General features: G+C 31.3%; 1 long non-coding RNA gene across 1 annotated transcript; it reads right to left on the bottom strand.

Moving 5' to 3' along the window:
- Positions 1 to 11,043: 11,043 nt before the first annotated feature.
- LOC143243182 (uncharacterized) lies at positions 11,044 to 19,762 on the bottom strand. Its single transcript, XR_013024148.1, has 3 exons — positions 19,628 to 19,762; positions 15,477 to 15,582; positions 11,044 to 12,316 (listed from the first exon to the last, which is right to left on the bottom strand). It is a non-coding gene; the product is annotated as an uncharacterized LOC143243182 (long non-coding RNA).
- Positions 19,763 to 22,203: the final 2,441 nt, after the last annotated feature.

Consider the following 22,203-nt stretch of genomic DNA (forward strand, 5'->3'; position numbering starts at 1 on the left):
TCAATAGAGAAAGTAATGACATTTATAACATTATTACACTATATGTGATGAAGAGGGGAAATGTATGTGCTGCTTAACATATCCCTGATGTATTGAAAATGTGATTTAAATCATAAAATATAGAAATGTTCAATATAAGTAACACCTTGCCATTTTCTAACCTACCAAGGAATTAAAAAAATACAGAATAACAAGTGGAAAGTTTGATATATATCACACAAATACAGCTGTTTCATTTTACTTCAACATAAGTTTGTGTTCAAAAATAACCATTTAAGTCCCAGCAAAAATACTTACATAGTTCATAAAGTTAAAACTTTGAAACTGAATAACTGCACATTTTGATTGAAAGAGAGCATTTAGTAACTTCTGTAAAATAAAATAACAGTGTATAAAGACATCAGTACCTTGTGAAATTGTAAAGCATATTTGATCATACACAAATTTACAAGATTTATAGAGCAGAATAATCAATAGTGTCATTGATATTCTTATACTTAAAAGCATACATTTACTTCAATGGATTAATTCACTCATGAATGATTAGCTGAAAAGATTCTAAAATCATCACGTTACTAGTACACCTTGATTGTAACACCAGAATCACTTCCAAAAAGTTATTTATGTTATTTTAACAAGTGGTGCTTACATGTGTCAATTTCACTTATTGTTTATTTTTTATTGATGCTTTATGGTAGTCTTCATATAATGAAAGACATTTAGGTATGTATGATATTGTGTTTCCTGTATAATAAGGTATGCATACAATTTTATTATTGTACAAATATTTTAAACAGGTGATTTTCCATTGTTCATTTGTTTTTTAAAGCGTAATAATTGTATCACTAGAATCTAGTAATGTCTTTGCATTCGAGTACATTACAGATTCTGATGATATTTCTTTAACTGTTTTAGTGGTTCAGCAGGTGTATATAAAGCAATAGATAGAGGAACTTAGTTGTAAGTTGCTGTTAAGATGCTTTATCTAACTGAGCAACCTAATAAAGAATGTTTAATTACTGAACTGTTAATATTGTGTGATGTGAAACATCCGAACATTGTGAACTATGTGGATAGTTACCTTGTAAGAGATGAACTCTTGGCAAGTGTTCTTAGTGTTACATACACTGCTGGCTAAAATCTTAAGGCCAATGAACATAAAGAAAAAATATGCATTTTGCATTGTTAGACTGAACCACTTATTTGAGAAGAGCTTCAAAAGATGAAAATAAGAAAGAGGGAAAATAAAAATAAAATCCTTTTTTAGCATTTAATAGGGAAAATGAACACTATGAAATTAGTCCAAATACAAGCTGGTCAAAAGATTAAGCCCACACTGAAACGAAGTGATAATCAGTAAACACGTAACGAAATTTAGTCATTTGTGTTCAAGCATTAGGTATCCAGACAGAACAGAACCTTCCCTGGGAGGTCCCCTCACCACGTACATGAATCCACACTGAGGGGTCCTGGAAAATAGAAGTTGGAAAACAAATGTCAGGGGAACCTTATATATGTAAAAAATGGCTCGTTTGGGTTGAGAAAATATTTTACGTGAGGAGCTTAACAACGTTTCACCTTCTTTGGTCATCCTTTGTGAACCTGACGATGCCGCTTTTAACATATATTTCTACAAGTGGGTTTTCTCGACATCACTGATTATTATTTCATCAGGGGAACCTTCTCCTTTATTCCAGAGGTTGGTGTTCTCCAAGGAGGGGTAATTAGCCCTATTCTGTTCATCAATATGCCCTTAAAACACCCAAACTTGGAGTATGCATCACAATTCGCGGACGATGTTGTGGTCTGAAAAAGTGCTCCCACCCCATCCATAACAGCGACAAATCTACAACTGTTGTTAGATAATATAGAAGAATATTGTCAGAAATATTGTGTTAAACCAAACTTACCAAAATCAATTAGTTACATTCACAAACAAAACATAAAAGAGATCCTTCCAAATTATACACGAGCAAAACACTTCTCCAGACCACAACAAACCTGTTAGATTTAACCTTCAATATGAAACTAACATGGATGAAACATGCAAATAACATATTTAAAAAAACTGGAAACGCACAAGTTATGCAAATAATCTAACCGCCAAAAACCAAGGAACCTCACCAGACAACATAATAAAAATCTACAAAACATATTCACGACCTACTATCGAATGTGCATTTCCAGTATGGTTAAGCATGGGACTGAAACACATAAATAAAATACAATCAATACAAAACTTAATAATTACTGCAGCATACAAAGTCTGTTGTGGTACATTGTGAAAATTTATGTACAAATATACAAACCACAGCCAACAGACTCTTGCATAGTTCTCTAAATTACTTTTTAAAAAATTGACAAAAAAAACGATTACTGTGTGAACTTGATCACGACTATAAAAATGATGAAAGTAGACCAAAGTATTAAAGTTAAAAATACATTTTATACTCTAAAAATAGTCAAATTTCCTTTGTGTAACCTGCAAAACCTCCTAATTGAACACCACTCGTTTTTAAACATTCCAAACCAAAATTGTGAAACAATCACAGCTATAATACACTTTTTGTTCTGCTACTACAATAAGAAAATGTAAGATTGTGTGATTATTACACATTTAGTCAATAAACTATAAAAATTCAGAATGGCTATTTCAGTCACATGTAATCGAAAATTATACACGAATGGTTTACGTTTTTTTAAAATTCAAGTGCTTCACTCACATCCTGCTTCCTTCCCACCAACACTTAATTTAAGCACTTTATGTACATATATGCTTTTTATGTTTGATTTCCTTTATTTTTCCATGGATATACTTATATGTACACACACACACATACTATTGTTCAGCATTCTTTACGCTACTTGCAAGTTTATAAGTCTTTAATCGCTTTGAGTTAACGTTCGTTGTTTTTCACGCGTAAATAATATAAATAAGCTATTCTACTTTTAAAATTATTATTTTCACTGCCTTTTTTCTTCAATATCTATGCCTATGTACATAATACACATGGTTAAATTCTTGTATTTTAAAATAAGTTCCTTTTTTGTTAAACGTTTTATGTATTTAAAATATTAGTATTGTTGTCGGTTCAATCATTGAGTTTAATTCTGTTATACAATATATATTGCTGTGTTATTAACTGTTTAGCTTTAAGTTTTAATTTGTTGATTGCTTCTATTTCACTCTTGGTAAATGCACAATCAACAGTGCGGTGTTATTTCATACATTGATGTTTACAGTCATTTTCACGTTTCTTTTTCAAATTTGTTGTTTCTATTGTGATTTCAACATGTTACATTTAATCTAAACTTCTTGTATTAGAAGGAATTTCCACTTTTATAGCATTGTAAATATTTGTTTTTCCTTATATGTTACTTAATGCAAGTTTTAGCATCTTTTATTGTATTTAAGTTGAACAAGGATTTTTGATTTCTATTAGAATTATTTTTAGTTTCATGAGAACATCATATGCGAGTCGTTTCATGGGCTGCATTGTAACATGTTAATTGGGGATAAATGTAAATTAAAGTTGTCTCGAAAACAAGCCTAAAATAAGGGGACAAGAGTGTTGAAGTATGCAAATATTATATACCTAACTTTCCTGTAATTTACATTTCACTTCATTATATTTAAAAACATTCAAAACTGTAGCACATTGAGTCACATGACAAACTAAGCTTAAACCATCACTCTTGTAGAGTTTCTGTTTAAGGAACTCATTTACTGTTTCATGGAATAATTGCATTGCATTTTATTTTACCTTGTGCATTAGAGAACCACCAAGCAAACATAACACGAAGCACAGACATCTCTGCATTCTTGTTTCCATTTTATGCTTGGTAGGCAACACACAGATTGTTTTGTAATAGTCAAAACGTGTTGTGAAAGTTTCCTGTAGCTTTGTAACGTTCTCAAAGTTGTTGATTCTGTCAATCATGTTTTTCTTTTATTTACACATTTTATTTAAGCACCGCTTCCATTAATCACAGATGGCCAATGCTTTTATTTTTGCTTTATAATGCAATTGTTTGTAGTTAAGCACAAAACCACACAATCTTTGTGCTTTTCCCACCATAGGTATTACAGCTCAGTTTTGAGCTTTGTAAATCTGCAGACATACCACTTTACAAGGTAATAATAGTTACAAATATTTGCTTTTCATCATTTCTTGTATGCGATGTTTTTCCCGCTGTAAATTAATTTTAAAAAAAATAGCTACACACGCCTTTCAGAAAACTAAATCCAGCATCAATAGTTTTGCACAGATCACAGTCTGTATGCTATAATTAAATTTCAGATTATCACAGTTGCTTCCACTGGATTTGTGGTTCATTGTTTATAACTACTTAATATTAACAAGAAAATCATATGCTCTGTGAATTTGTACCAAATTTATTTAACAAGGGCTATTTTTTACATATGTAGTACACAATAAAACAAGATTATTGTGCAGAAATATACAACTGTTCATTTAAACGTAACTTCATAAATTGAGCTTCAGCCATTTCTTGTGGACTTACGATAAGAATTTTAAAGTAACAAACATTGCTGTTGAAATATGAACATAATATTTAAAGATTCTTCCATTTTTGCACACAAAATGAAAAGGAGTCAAAGCTGAATGAAAACACTCAATGATTCCCAGTAAATACACATTCTGCTCAACTTGTCATAACTGTTGGGATTGATATATTTGACAACAGAAAAACATGACAATGCAAATAAAGTTCACAAAAAATTTGCAAACAATATGTATGTTAAATATAGTAAATTAGCAATTTCTAATAAAGAGAAAACTCAATGAAAATATTAGAAAAATAAATAGAACGACACTAGATAACAGTACTACAGGTCTAGGATGAGAAGTTATTTTTTTATTGGTGGAAGCTCCTTGAAAAAAGGCATAGAAAAGAGGTGATGAGTTAATAGTGTAAAACTGTCCTCATTTTCTTGTAAGCAAGTTTTTTATTGGAAGTAAAAAAATAAAAAATATTTTTACAGACTCATCTTTTGTTATCCCTATTACTAACAGTAAACCTTCTTGAATTTACAATTGAAGGCAAAGAGAGCTTTGAGAACATGGCTGTATCATGCTAAAAATATCCCTGGAAAAATGTTAATTTACTTTATTCAGTGAACTTCCTTCAAAGATAATAACAGCTGGTGTAAAATCCTGCTATTTGCCAATCAGCTATTTAAGGAGGAAGATATACATACAAACGTGATCACCAAGGAAGGGAATGACCAGGATTGTAACATAGGATGGGAAATCAAAAGATGGGATCTCTAACAGAAAAATGTAAACCATTTCTTAACTAAAGATAAATAGCAATGTATAAATAAACTTCTGTTTAATCAGATTGTTAAATCCTCTTCATCATAATGAATAATATCATGAAATGATTCAAGCAAATAACTCTAAATATTAAAATATCCTGTATCATTTTAGCTTATGTGAATGTTCCAACTTCTTCAAAATTTAACTTTTATTTTAACATTTAAATGACAAGTAAGTAAGTAATATTTGGAAAAACTCAAACAGAAAAACATTTCTGTGAAGGGTTTTATTAGCATGAAAAAGATAATCTTTCAAGCAAGAAGGAACATACATATAAATATAGATGTCAGGTTTATGACACTCTCTTGATACATACAGAAATGTTACAAATAAACAACAACCTAATACTATAAAAATACCTATCTAACAACTGTTATCCTAATGAAAAGAGTGCCACCATCATGCAAGTGCTGTTCAGTATAGCGAGACAAAATAAGAATGAAGAATGTCTATAGAAAGGAAAATTCTAAACATAATAGTTAAAGATTAAAAAATCTTTAAAAAAAATATAACACTTAAAATACATATCAAGTAGAACTCTGAAAGAGTGAACTATAAGTTTTGTTTCCCAAGGTAAAGACATGAACAAACACAACTTACAGTAAAGGTTTTTAATGCAGTTTATTCTAAAACATTTGTATATGAAGTTATTTCTTTATAACTGATACGCATTTTTCATATATAAAAACATTTATAATATTTTAACATGCAAGAAGTCATAATTTGAAGATAAAAAAAGTATTTCAGTAACAACCTTAAAAAACTTTATTGCAGGCATTTTCTAGAATAATTCGCATTGTCCAAAACAATTCAGTAGAATCTTAATATAGCAAAACAATAAAAATTTAAACAATAAGATGCTTTAATAGATGAAAGTTTGTTCTGAATGAATGTTAATTTCCACTCTGAAGTTGATATTTCATTTTCATTTCTTTGGATGGAAACTTTACTAAACATTAGTTGAAAAACATACATTATTGTCTCTTGGAAAATGTTAAAAATAAAATTAATTTTCTTTTTCCTTCACAATCACTGTATTTAATATCACATTAGGACATATGAATTCATGAACAAAAGAAAGAGGAACACTAAAAAATTTATCAGACAAGGATACATTGCTACAGCTGTACCAAACTATCCTTAAAACATCTCAAACTGAATGTTATGAAATAAAATATAATGCCACAATAATAATGTATGTTGAATAAAGTTGTAATGTTTACTTCCATAAAAATAATTTTATGTCATTATAAGCAGAAGTATCAAATGAGAGGAACATCTTGATAGTGTGTCATAAAAATTGTCTTCTTATTTTAGTTGTTAAAAACAAACAGTAACAAAGGCTGTAGATTATATTCATCACGTTTTTATGACATACAAATGAAATGATGTCTGACAAAAGTACTTGAGGGAGAAGTATATGTATCTAGAGTTGCATAGTAAATGTTACTACAAAGAACTGTGACTATACAGCAATATCTGTAAGTCAAACACAGCCTATAATAAAAACAATCTACAAAACATTTTTTGGAAACTGTGTACTAGTCATTTTGTTAACAACTGTATTATTATTTCTTAACTTAAAAAAAACAACAACCAACATGTCATTGAAGTATGCTTGTTTGTTATTGGTTATTGGATAAAACAATATAGTTTCATATAATATAGTACTGGTTAATACATACAAATTACTGTTTAAAACATGAAAAATAAACACCAGCTAACAAAACAACACTAAGTATACAATTTACTTTTAATGTATTCTATCCATTCATCAATCCAATATTTTCAGAAACCAAAACAAATAATAAATATACTGTGTACATAAACATATAAATATTGCTCTATATACAACTCAAGCAAAAAAAATGGTGTTATTAAATAGGATAAATTTACCAAAAATTTATAAACTGATTTTATGGAAATTGTTTGGTTTGCACACAAAAGGCACTTGAAAACTATCTCCCAAAAACTCAGCAACAAAGGTATAAACAGATAGTTACAATAAACTATTTTGTAGAAAACAAATGTACCCCACAAACAAAAAAAAACATACAATGTACAACACAGATAAATATCTTTCTTAGTTACTAAACAAAAAAACATTCCACAAAACTTAATTTCTTCAAACTGAAAAATATCAACATCTAACACAACCAGAAAAATAAGTAAGTTATACAGTTTCTTTGTAGCAGTTATAAGTTTATAATGATTAATAAAATATTTTCCAAACACACACACACACACACACGAATAGTTCTGACTTGTTTTATTTGAAATCTACTTGTAAATATTATGTTTTAAAGTTAGTTTCTCTGATAAATTTTTATTATTTACACAAAAGCAAAAGCATGACAATATTATCAAATTTTATAACCTTTTAACGAGTGTTAAAATCCCAATTGAGTTAAATGGTTTTAGCTGTTTCCAGAAATGTAAAACTAAACATAAAGAAGCACTTCATAGTTCAAAACATCAAAGCAATATACACATATTTACACTAATTATTCATGTCCACAGTAACATACTATTCTGATAAAAAAATTGCCTATGGTCAAAACAAAGTAATACAAAAGACTGGGACAAGAAACAACTAAATAATGAACATTTAAGAGTAAGCAGTTTGAATCATGATGTGACCATTGAAGTCCAACCTGACAAAATGGATTGTAAACAACTAAGAGTTTTTGTGAAAACATTTAAGAAACACAGAGGCTGATACCTTACAGAAGTTTCCACCCTTCATGATGGTTATTAGCTTACAAATATTTTGAACCATTAAGACAACTGATGGTCACAGAAAATGTTAACCCTTATCACTAATCTCTGTAACTGTTGAAAGCCTGTGCAAGGGAACTTGCACTATCATTAACAAATTGTTTTATATTAGTTAAAAGGCCACTCTGACTTTTTTCACAACAAATAACAAAAACAAAACATGAAAGTTTTTTACTCACTATCTAAACATGGCTATCTTTTGTTAGAATTGTATATTGCTCTGTACCTTTTTCATTTGTCTGAATCTCTTGAGTGTCTAATATGATTCACAATAGGTATTCCATGAATTAAAAAAACAACAACATGATATAGTACTATACTTGTACTAACATAAATTAATATGAAAATCACGAGTACTAAGTCTTCTGTTTACAATCAGTAACAGGAGTAATGTTACAAAAATTCTTCTTCATTAACAAATGTTTACTAGTAGTTCTAGTGCTGTAAACATCTACAAGTTTGGAATCTTCAAAATTGGTATTTCATGCAACAAACAAATTAAACAAACAGAAGAAGAAACAGTATAGTGTTAGAGAGAAAAAAAAAACCCTAAATGTTTAATTACATCTCTCCCATGAGCAGTCAAATTTATAAATGAAAAAGCATGAATTATATATAAAAAAAACAACACTTAATGACTGTAATTATGAAAAAAAATGGATCTTAACATATTTTTCATGAAGTATGTATTATTCACACAAACACAGTAAATTATATTACCTTATTATTAACTGCAATGGACTATTCCACTAAAACCTCTTTGCAAAGGAAAAGTATTTAACTACACCATCTACCAGATAGTGGGGTTTATTTAATGTAAAGTACAAAAACTGTTGAAAATTATACCCCATAATAACCTGATGATGTATCATTCATTATGAGCCTAAAATGTACAGTACAACATAGCTAATAATTATTTTATCTAATTAGTCAATTACAATTCAACCAGTAGCATACTTATATGACAAGTAAAAGGCACAACTGTAAATGTTTTATGAAAGTTAAGCACAACTAACTTCTTTCAGTGTCAAATTATTAGAGAAACATGTCAAACATTATTCCCATTTTTTAAGATTCTTTAAAAGTCCTTTTCCCATTTAAGACTATCCTACCAAACATTTCTTACAAGCATGAGATGTGTGAGATTTATTTCAAAATAAACTGAACACTGGCTTTCAGATACGCAGCATGTAAATATGTTTAATATTAAGTAAAATCCAGCTGCCAGCTATAACTGTCTGATGTAAGTAGAGGATGAAAAGTCTGTTTATACAATGACAAACAAATTATACTACTTTGTAATATTACTACAGACGTATTTGTTTTGTATATGTTACAAACAAACTGAATTATTCTATAGTAGTAACATCATATGCTCTTCTGCATTAGTTTGGAAAACAACTTTGTCAAATTATTTAGCACCACAAAACAGTCACCTTATAGCAACATCAAGGTACAGCACAGTGACAATCATTTAGCCACTTTTTCATGGTTGTAGTACTGTTTGTTTGTTTTTAGCATCTCCCACTATATTACAGTATACCATATTAGCAGGGTAACAATCACATTACCATTTTTTTTCATTGTCATAGTACTGTGTTTTTCTAGTGTCTACCATTAGGTTGCAGCAGTTGTGGTATAGTAACAATCATTTAGCCATTTATGGATTATTATAACACAATGTATTATTAGCACCCTTCATTATGTTACAGCATACCAGTCAACTGTACCTAAATTATTGTACATAATACTAACTGTTCTCTCCTGTATTGTCTGCTCATCATTTTACTTCACCACATACCAGGTTGGCAATTTTACTTTGCATCCACATGAAGATGTTTATTCCAGTAATAACTGGGACAACACTTGAAAAACTGTATTAAGTACCATTCTAAAAAATCTCATAAAAGCCCTTGGTGTTTGTTTTGAAAACACATCTTAACAGATATTGTTTATACAGATGACTCTCTTAACACAACTATATCAGTGTGTTGAATCATAAAGAAGACAGTTTAGATCTATCATAGCTGCGATTTATTAGACTACGAGGTTTGTTTATATTCTAATATCTGTTTGTAACTTTACAATTAGTTGTTAAGTTACATTCAGAAAACACAAGGAATTCAGTTGTCACAACAACAGTTTATTAGATGATTCAAGTTCATTATCTACTATCTATATATTACCTTGAGACCAAACAGTTATGAGCTAGCTATTAAATCAAATGGAAAATTAGAAGAGAACTATAACACTGACCCGTGTTTAATGTCTTTCTTTTTTATTATTTGTGTTACGATCACAATTTAATTATAATATCAAACTTCCCTCAGAATCACACTCTTTCCCTATTCTATAACATAATAAATGGGCTAAACAAAAAGCAATTTAAAACTGAGAAATAAAGCAACACATGGGTCAAATAATTTTAATAATTTAGTGTCATAAGCGTTTTTGTCTCTCACAAAATTTTAAAACTATATAGCCAAACAATAAAAAACTGGTCAATACATTTTGTTAGAAATAAGTAGAAAGTGCACTTCTTGGCCTAATTTCCCTTTATGGCAGACATTAATATGGTAAGCTCTGCTGCTGTAACTGTCCATTTTTAAGAAAACTGTGGTAATGATAAGAATCTTTATATTTTATTAATGTTAACTGAAAGCCTGGTTCAGTCACTTCTCAGAATAATTGATATCAATGTTCTTGACATTGAACAGTCACATTTTACGAATTCATTAAACACACAAAAAACTGAATGGATACTTTCCATCAAGCCAGTAATTATAGGAAACCAAAATATGTAACAAAGGGAAGAATTAAGTACAATTATACTAATCACTGTTTGATGTTAACTGTCTGAGCAGTTTTAGGGCAGTTTCTACCAACTTCTTCTTGTCTCATTGATTCTTTTTAATGCTGAAAATATATTTTTCTTTTTGTCTGCTTCTCTCACCCTTAAGGGAGTAAAGAACATTAATTCACACTAAAAGTATGGATAGGTCAAATTAATATTTTAAAAAATTAGTAAATTATATTATTCTTTTCATTCACAAGCCTGAACAAGACCTACCTAAAAAAAATAAGACCCTTTAAAAAATGTTGCATTATTTGAAACTTGTATTTTTTATCAATAATTTATTTCTAAAACAACTTGAAAGGTAGTTATACACTTTTCATAAATAAATAAACATTGGTTCAAAAGCATGCATTATAAAATATAAAGTGTAAACACACCATTGTAAAGTAAAAAAAAAAAAAAAACTTTTGTCTTTATAACACAAATTCATCAATCAATCAACTGTTTTACAAGTCTGCACACACACAAATTTGCCCTAAACAATGTTTTAAGTAACACTGCATATCAAATCATTTGCTACTAGAGAAAACTCAAGTGATTCTTGGTAATTAAATAGTTTTGGTTTCAGATATGTAATCAGAATTTGTCCAACACCTCTAGATTTTAAGATACTATAGTATCTCACTACTTTATCAACAATATGTGTAATACCATACAATCAGCTCAGTTCAATAGGTTTATACTGTGAAATTAAGTTTACATAGAAAGTTTAATGATAAAAAGGAATAATTTTTGATAACTTCAAACAGTAACTGTATTGTATTGGTGTAAAACTCCATATATACTGTTCATATGTGCTACTTGTTCTTGATAAAATTATAATGACTTGCACCAATTTTGCTTCATTCCCATGTTCACCTTTTCTGCCCAGGAACATTTGAGGAGTCCCTCAACTGAGCTTAAAATGGGCAGAGTGATACACCTCTCTCTCAACTGCTTTTCACTCACTCACTCAGTTGGTTACTTTGTCTGGCTCTGTGCAAACTCAAAACAAAGTCCATCTTCCTCACATCATACCTGTGATATAATCACTTTCACTTCAAGTAAAGTCCAAAAACCACCTAAACAGTTTATGCTACATTTGTGTTGTACAGTTTCCAAATCTGGCTTCACACAGTGGCTAAATAAAAGAAGAGCAATTGTGTCATTGACAATTTCAATGATACAGTGTGAGCCCAAAGATCATCTAACTTACTGTTATTTTTGCATTAATATTTCTGGATATTCAGACAAAACTAAACAATACACTAAATATCCAGAGATTGTGATGAAACCAGTACCTCATGGGGATGATTTTCTTGTGTCACATCCAGCAGCAAAGTGGGAAATAGAAGTTATACTGCAAAAAAGACAATGAATCATCTTTATTTCCTTCATTTAGTAATTTTACCCCTGTGGCATCTCAACATAAACTGCCTCATCTGATCACACAAGATGAGCTAAATGATCAGATTTGTGACTTGTTTTATACTGAAACAGCATGGGGAACTTTCATTTACGGCAATGGAATTTATCATAAAAGTCTTGCTTCTCACTACAGCATGCAAGATACTTTGTGTTTCTGTACAAATGTTGATGCACTAATTGAAGAATCAAGTACTGAATATACTCTCAAGAAAGAAAACATTTTACCAATACATCTTAAGTTAGTGTGAAAACTGTGCTTTTACATAATGGGAACACTAAGCCATTGGTTCCTGTTGTTAATGCTGTGAACACAGTAGAACATGCAGCTTATTCCTGAAGCAATCAAATATCCACAACTGCTAAGTCTATAAAGTAAGTATACCAAACACTGTAGCTTTTTGTCTGTCTGGGATAGCCGATATCATAAAATTCATTTAAAAAAAAAGGAAAGACCAGTGAGAGAATTACGTTCCAGGAAAACAGAAAGTTGAGTTCCAACTTTCAGTGAATCATCAAGATATGTTTCTTCCCTCACTCCATCTGTCTTATAAGTTTCAAAAAGTTAGTGAAGTAAAAACTAAAAGGTCGTATTTTTGTTGGGCCACAAATTTGGGAAGTGCTGATGAATGGTGATTTTGAAACATTACTCAGTCAGAAAGAACTTAGTGCGAGGAAATCACTCAAACTGGTTGTTAAAATTTTCTTAGGAATTTACAGAGATGAAAACTATGTTGTGACGATTAATGATATAAATTTTCTTAGGAATTTACAGAGATGAAAACTATGTTGTGACGATTAATGATATAAATTTTCTTAGGAATTTACAGAGATGAAAACTATGTTGTGACAATTAATGATATCCCTGAGAACAAGAGGAGAACTGGGTCCAAGATGTCACTAAAGTTACACTTCTCACACTTTTAATTAAGTTTCTTATCAAATGATCTTGGTGCAGTGAGCAATAATCTTGGTGAGCAATTCCCTTAAGTTATGTCTATAATAGAATAGTAACATCAAGAAAGACAGTGGAATCCTGTGATGACGGAAGATTACTGTTGATTCTTGTAGCATGAAACTAACAACATACATAAAAGATGCAACAAGTCAGTCAGGTATTTTGTAAAAAGAATTGAAAAAATAATAACATGATGATAGTTTTAAACATAGCTTAAGTGTATTTTCAGTTTTTGAACATTCTTAAATGCAATTTTCAATAAATAAATAAAGTTAGCAGAGAGTTATTTTCACAATATATAAGAATATTTAGAATAAACCTAACATCGCTCAAAAACTAGAGGTGATCAGTAATATTCAACAATTTTTAGAATCAGGATCAACAAACTACTCATGAACAGTTGTATTTTTATTGTAGTGGAGAAGCTTCTTTTGTGCACAGTGTAACTTCTAAACATATAATTACTGTGCAAAATTACTCAAACACTTATATGCTTTACATATTTCTAAAAAATTACTTTGATTCAATGACTTTAGGATATTTCAACACACAAACAGAAAACATGAATTTTATCTCATAACTAAAAGCTGATAGTTAAAACCATATATAACTTCTATTATAAAGAAGCTTACACATAGAACAACCTTAAATATAAAATTTTCAAAACTACTTACAGATCAACCTATATAAAGTATATACTTCATGATATTCCTACAAGTACCTATATTCTTAGTTATGCCAACTAACAAGACATGCTTTAACAGATATGAGGTGTTCTTTCATTATAAAAAGCCCAGACACCTAGTTATCATAAAAATAAGGTTAAGGAAAACTATCGTATTTATATGCAAGAAAGTATCAATTAATTGTGCAAATTTGTGGTAAGCACTGTTAAATATATGAATAAACAAACATTCTGAATTTAAGTGGTTTTCTACTAAATGAAACTAATTATGGCTAAATTAACTAACACATTCATGATTATTAACTTCAAAATGTAAAATAGAATTTTAGTTATAAACATTATACCATAAATTTAAGATTTTATTTCTATCTACCTTAGAAAAATAATATATTGATAATATTTATCTACTTTGTATTCAATGTTTTATTACTCTCACATTATACGTGGAGATGAAAATCTAAGAATGTTTATTTAATGTGAAGCATTGGAACCTATCATCTTGTGAATATGTGCAAATTGTATGCATGTATGATTAACTGACTACACAACAGACATTCAACTATTATTAAACTCTCGACAGTTAAAATTGATTCATTAATAATAATGGTATTAATACAGAGAATTCTCAGGTTATGTTTAACATATAACTATGATAAAAAACATCTGTGGAGAGAAACTTTTTGGTAATAAAATCTACAACTTTTTCCAACTTCTGTCTCAAAACAAAATACCTACATAGTTCAAATAAAAATTAAATAAGTAATGAATATTATGTACATCTAACATACCACCATACTTATGATGATCAGAAGGTATTAATTCATCTGTCATGGTACCCTCAATGCAAGCAAATTTTGTGCTATAATCCCAAACACAAGATTTAGCTAGCTTAGGAGGTTTAGTTTTGTTCCAAACACATACATTAAGATAACAATGCAAAATAATCCTAATAAACAAATATATATATATATCAAACAATTTAACCAATACTAAAAATAAACTAACATTAAAGAAAGAACAAATAAAACATTACTTTATTCACAGTCTACAACTATTTATCATCTTACCTTCATTCTTTCTAAATTTGTATTTACACCTGTTAAAGGCTAGTTGAGAAACTAAATAAGACTTAACTTTTAATTTAAAAAATGAAACTTGACATCTTGCAGGACACGCCTTGGAGTAAGACATCAATAGTATCAGGTATCTTAAGGACAACATATGACTAGGTAACTAAACATACAACTTTCATCAATAGTATCAGGTATCTTAAGGGCAACATATGACTAGGTAACTAAACATACAACTTTTAAGGTGGCTATATGTTTTCATTTTCCTTTTTTAAAAATCAAAACATGCATAATAATTATTGGAAAGACTTTAACAATTTATAATAAAACAAGTTATAGTGACATTTAAAATTAACTTTGATTACTTATATGTTCCACTTACTTTTCAAGCAGAACTACAGCAACTTTTGGGTTTACCCTTAAGTTCTAACTATTTTCTTGTCCATAGTCATGAAAGTAGGTTGCCCAGTCCCATGTCAAGAAAAGATCTAGAAGTTATAAGAAAATATAACTAGAAAAATTCCAGTGCACCAAAATAAAGTAAACTGTTATACCTAAATTAACTAACAAAAATTACAAGAAGGAATTGTACACCATAAGTCAGAAAGTAATAATAAGAAATCAGTTTTAGTGAAAGGAGACTGATGGACTCTGTGACAAAACTAAAATAATTGGAAGATGTGATATCGAAAAATATATGTAACTACTTTACTTAGTAGAGTTTCCACAGTTAATACATCTTTAATTATGTTTATTTGTTTGTTTTTTGAATTTCATGCACGAGGGCTATCTGCACTAGCCATCCCTAATTTAATAGTGTAAAACTAGACGGAAGTCAGCTAGCTATCCCTAATTTAACAGTGTAAGACTGGAGGGAAGTCGGCTAGCTATCTCTAATTTAACAGTGTAAGACTAGACGGAAGTCAGCTAGCCATCCCTAATTTAACAGTGTAAGACGAAGCACATGAGGTAGATATAGCACAGAGTGCTGGTTTTGTAACTGTGGCTGGAGGTGCAAGCAACCCTGTTAATGGAATTATCTGCAATTATTCAATGAGAGATTGGTCGTTCTGTGAGTCATCCACTTTCTCTTGAAGTTATTCACCTCATGAACAATCTGAACCTGTTTATTCCGAGAAAGATTTTTATAGCCTTTTTCCACCACAGGATTTTCTCATGTTTCCCTGTACACCTCCTGCAGAGTCAGCTCGGTCTAATATTGCGTATTTAGGTATGATTTCTCAGGTATGTGATGTTTTATCCATTTTTATGATTTCCTACAATCCTCATCCTTTTTTGTTGTATGATAGTTCTCAGTTCTTCTTTACCATATTTAGTTTTCCCACTTTCTTTGGATATTAGGGTTCATACAAAGCATTGTACTTCATAATTGGTTGAGAGTTCCAGCATGTCTTGCTTCCTATGTGCTGTGGACAGTTTGTTTGACGAACCATCAAGTAGCCTATCCGTTGTAAGACTCACAGGTGTTGGAATCTATTTTGCCAATTTGGGAGTACCCCCTGACTTCCAGTGCTTTTAACCCATGCCTCTGTATTATCCTTACTTTTGTGGTATTTATCTACCATACATTAACTTTCAGATACACTGTACGAAAGTCCTGAGGTATTTGAGGAACAGCCTCTCCTTTGTTACTTCTAAGATAACTCATTTTTCATTCTCTGCTCTCACCTTGCATACATAATTTTTCTGTTGTTGAAACATACTGGGTCAAAATGCAGCCTTCTGTCAGATTTATTTGCTGCCCACTTGGGAAATCATGTGTAGCTCTGTTTCTTAGTATATTTTCAAACGTATTCCAGACCCTTTGGAAATGTATGCTGGGGACACCTGCATCAACACTCTACCCTTTCATTTTTGGTAGCACATTTGCCACAGTTGGAATCAAGACAAGCCCCTGTTCCTGTTTCCCATCCTAGTGCTCCCCAGCTTTTTTACCTGTTCCTCTTTCCAGGTGTTTTTTTCAGTGTAGATCATCATAATATCAACAGTACCAGTTGATAACTGGATGGGAGCTCAGTTGTGTGACTTTCTTCCCTTTTGGCAGTGTTTCACCACAGATTGGTGGATTATTTGGACATGTCCTATGCTTCCTTTACCTTCCTCTTTTTATCACAGATATCCATTTCTTTCCTTCCTCAGGATCCCATTAACAGCCAGCTTCTGTTGGAGGTAGTTCAAGACCTTCTGTCCAACAGAACATTGAATCTGGAAATCATCTCTTTCACAGTTTCTATTCCAGCTGTTTGTTGTTGTCATTAAAACTGAAGACTGGCTATCTGTCATATTCTTTCAATCAGTTTCTCAGTCTCCTTTTTTTGTTTTATAATATAGAGTAAAAGCAAAAAACATAAGTTTTTGCACATTGTAGTGAATATGTTTGACTTCCTCCTTCAATTATACTTTATCTGTATTGTGGAGGCAGGGCTGAATTATTTATTAGGCACAGTGCCTAGGGCCTATGAAAACTATAGGTCCATGAAAATTTTCCTTAAAAGTTAATTTTTGGTTTAATTATATGGCTGGTAGGGCCTACAAACAGTAGGTAACCTACGTCCTACAATCGTCTTGATACAGCATGGTGGAAGAACTTGGGATTGTTATGGTTCTTTCCCATCAACTGTCTTTTGTGTAGCTTATTCTGAAGATGTTATTTGTCTTAGGTTGGTTCTGGTCATTTTCTCTCTCATACACGTTTTTTTTCAATCCAGGTCATCAGGTTTTCTAAGTTGATATACCTATTTGAATTCTTAACATACGCTCTCTTCAGGAGTCAGGGGTTTGATATCCCTTCTGGTCTCATTAATTTCAGGTGAAGATGGTATGATCCTCATTCTACACCCACCCTCTCTATCTGTGTCAGTTTCCAGCAGCACAGATTTTGGATGTAGTTGTCAAGTACAGTCCATCATGCCCTAGCCACTTTGTGTCTGGGGACACTTCCATTTTTCCCCAATACTAATTGGATTTACTTCTCAGTTTTTGTCTACTAGAATATACAACACATTTCCCAGATTGGTGAAGAGTATGGCTGGTTTAGAAGTAGTATAGTCTCCCACATCATATCTACATATCTGATTCTTTAGACTCAAGGTGTGCCTTTGTACTCTTTCAAAGGGTGCTTCTTTTCTTCCCTTGCACCAATTCAGTGTGTGATTCTATCTGATTATATAAGTACAGCTAATGTACCATATTAGAAGTTAGTTTTTTTATATACATAAAATGTACTTCCTCTCCACTCAAAATGAGTGATTCAATTCTCCACTAAAACTCAAAACAGTAATTTGATAGAACTGAATAGAGGAAGTCGCACGTATAATGAGTGTATAGCACTTTCATTTGTGGAGGATTATCCATGATAATTTGCATGAGAGACATTAAAATGAGTCATTTCCAAAGGAAGGGAGGAAAAAGGCTTGTGGCATGTTTCACTTTCTTTTTTTCCACATAGAGTGTAAGACTAGAAATATATAAGGGGAAATTAGCATCATCAGTTTACAATAAAGTGTATTTTAAGTGTGAAGATTCACTTAAAGCTTAAATTGTGGATCACGTTTTACAATATTACAAGTTCTTCTGATGAAAAACATTCCTTGTAAGTATGTTATTGTTCAACCTGTTTTTTATATGTAAATACAATAAGGTACTGTGCGTGTCAGTAGAAATACTTGAAATTGAAACGTGTAAAATATGGGTAACCTAAATTATTACAATTCGAGTACTTGAGATAAATATAAAAGGCATTTTCATTCAAAAAGTTCTTTAACTAATTAATGATTTTCAGTTTATTTGAATATGGTCTTAAAATTGAAATTTATCAGCGAGTATAATAATTATTCAATTATCCCTCTTAAGCTATAACGTTTTATTCCTGTTTACATTTGTTAACTTTATTTTAAAGAGATGCAGCAGGGGTCAAATTGCTATGTCCACCGTAGGGAACTGAACCCGCCTATTTTAGTGTTATATGTTCATATACTTACTGACGTTCCACTGGGAGAGAACGTCCCTGTGGCTGTCGTTGTTAAATATTATTATTTCTAGATTATAATTATATTCCATTTTAATTGACATAACACTGATGTACAAATAAGAGTCAAATTAAATCATCCATGTTATTTATTAGCGCTTTTCTTTTGTAGTGTCATTATTTGGAAGTGCAATTGTTGTAGATGTAAAACAGTAAAATCAGCTAACACAGAAGACCATACAAATAAAGATGATAGAAAAAAAATTAAATATTCACTTGTACCACAAAAAGATGAAGACCAGTCTGTTAATAGAGACGATAAGAGAAAATCTAAAAGTGTAAAAGAGAAGCGGGCCAAAAAAAGTCCAGAATTTTCATCTTCCTAAAGTAAGTATTGTGATAACGGGAAATGTCATCACATTTCATACCGAGTGTCTGGGACTTACAACGCTAGAAACCGGCTATCGATAGTCGTGGTGGGTAGAGCACAAATAGACGAACATAACAAGAATGTAATATACCTTCAGTCACATACATTTACTTACTTTCTATACATTTTATGCTGGTGTTCTGCGTGAAGTTTAGACACCGTTATAAATATAATGTATTAAGGCTATAAACTTTACACTCTAATCTTCCACCTTATAAGAAACGTTTCAATTTAATGGTATCGATTTTTAGAAGGACATTGTAGTCGGTTTAAATGGATACTTGATAGACGTTGTGTGTAGATATATACATATAATACAGGTTTCTTCTTTATCATTGCAGCCATCTCAAAACATTTTCGAAATTGTTGTACTCTATTGACTCTGTTTATGAGTCATGTGTTTTTACAGTTGTTGACACAGTTACGGATGAATCTTAACTTGGTATAGGTATACAACAACAACTTTATGCCATGTCGCTAAGCAACAAAAGTATAACCTGATATTCTTTTTAATCTATGTACTCAAAGTATAAAGTGAAATGTATGAACAACAAAATTGTAAAAATGACATATTTTCTACTGTATTAACATTTGGGAAGATATATGAAAGATGCTTCTAATATGACCATTTTAAAACCGTTCCACTTGGATAGAAGCTGTTTCAAATTATGGTTCTAAGCCCGCTACGGGGAAAGGAAGGCGTTTAATCAGTATTTTGTCTCATGGTTTTCATTGATCTGGTCACATATGAGGGAGACAATTCTTCATGTCGTTAAATAACTTTTCATTAATTATGAATTTACGTAAATTCCGTCCAGAGGACTAGTACTTGCGCTAGTATATAATAATATTTTCTTCATTACCATTTAAGCCGTCTCCAAACCTTTATTAAATGTTTATTCTATAGATTTGTACTGCATGACTCTGTTTATGAGTCATTACCTCGTAAAGTTGGCTCTCACTCATTCCATTTAGTAGGAGAGAGACACATATACGTATGATGTATAATGTGAGGACTTCCATCCTTCATATACTACAACTGCTAATTTAGTTGTGTAAGACTAGAGGGAAGGCAGCTAGTCATCACCACCCACCACCAACTCTTGAGCTATTCTTTTGCCAACGAATAGTGGGATTGACCGTCACATTATAATGCTCCCACGGCTAAAAGGGCGAGTATGTTCGGTGTGACGGGGATTTGAACTCGCGAACCTCGGATTACGAGCCGAGCGCCTTAACCACCTGGCTATGCCGGGACATTTATATTTCCTTATTTTCTTTTCCTGTTTAACAAACCGGCATTAGCCAAATTTTCTTTGCTTGGGATAACTGTAGAACTTTATTATATCTTATCTGATGTTCAAACACCCCTTTCGTCATGCCAAAATTTTAAACAGTAGAAATTCTCTGACAAGTTTACATTTATGCTAGCTAGAAACTTTCTAATTAAAAACACTGGACTCATTTACGCACCACATAGAGTTAAAAATGTATTTTATTTTACTTTTTATGAAGCTTGTTTTTGTTTGTTTGGTTTTTGGAATTTCGCACAAAGCTTCTCGAGAGCTATCTGTGCTAGCCGTTTCTAATTTAGCAGTGTAAGACTAGAGGGAAGGCAGCTAGTCATCATCACCCACCGCGAACTCTTGGGCTACTCTTTTACCAACGAATAGTGGAATTGACCGTCACATTATACGCCCCCACGGCTGGGAGGGGGAGCATGTTTAGCGCGACGCGGGCGCGAACCCGCGACCCTCAGATTACGAGTCGCACGCCTTACGCGCTTGGCCATGCCAGGAAACATCATTATTGTCGTGTTTGTATTCTTTTTTGCGCTTTAGTTCAAATCGATATTGATAAATTTCGCAGCGCCATCTCGATGTTAACACTCCTATGAAAAGTGGGGCCTAATAGGCCCCAGAGCAACTTGAAAGGTTATTAATATTAGGCTAATAATTTTGTATTTAAATGAAATTGCCATTTAAACCCATTAATGAATGGATTAACGAGATTCCCACTGTCCCTCTCTACTATCTAGCGAAACCACAGCCAGGGGAACGGGCTTGGAGAAATCAGGACTAGAAACGTCATTTCGTAGGAGTGTTAAGCTGCTTCCAAACAAATATTAAAATATTCGAATTTTAAATACAAAGGCACCCATAGATTACGGACATCTGGTGGAGCCCAGAATTACGACCGAACACTTATAACTCTAAAAGTCTGGTATTAATGCTCTTGGTGAGCAGACACAGATAGTCCGTTTTAAAGTTTTCTGATAAAAAAAAACAACAAAAACGACATTGAGTGAAATTCTCGATAATTGCAGCAACTAAATTAAAATATACATCACGCAATTTATCATTCTTAAAAGTATAGTTGTTGGTACCAACGTTTTTTTTATTTCAATTTCTTTTTTAGTTTGATTATTTTTGAAATTCTCAAATTTCTAATAACGCTTGTTAGTAATTGTTTACATTTTGTTCTGTTTAGTACTAGAGAAATATGATACTTTCTACAGAGTTTTTCCCCGAAGTAAAGTGGAAAATATTTCGGTATGCACAAGATAAACATTCCCTTCCCTTTTTACTTATTAGAAATCAATTTATAGAGTCAATCAGTTTGCTCAAAATTTGGATATTTCAATAAAAGTGTTGTTCGAAAACGTATTTGAATCGATATCCACTAAACTGA

The sequence above is a fragment of the Tachypleus tridentatus genome, unplaced genomic scaffold (assembly GCF_004210375.1).
Source record: "Tachypleus tridentatus isolate NWPU-2018 unplaced genomic scaffold, ASM421037v1 Hic_cluster_2, whole genome shotgun sequence".
Lineage (NCBI taxonomy): Eukaryota > Metazoa > Arthropoda > Merostomata > Xiphosura > Limulidae > Tachypleus > Tachypleus tridentatus.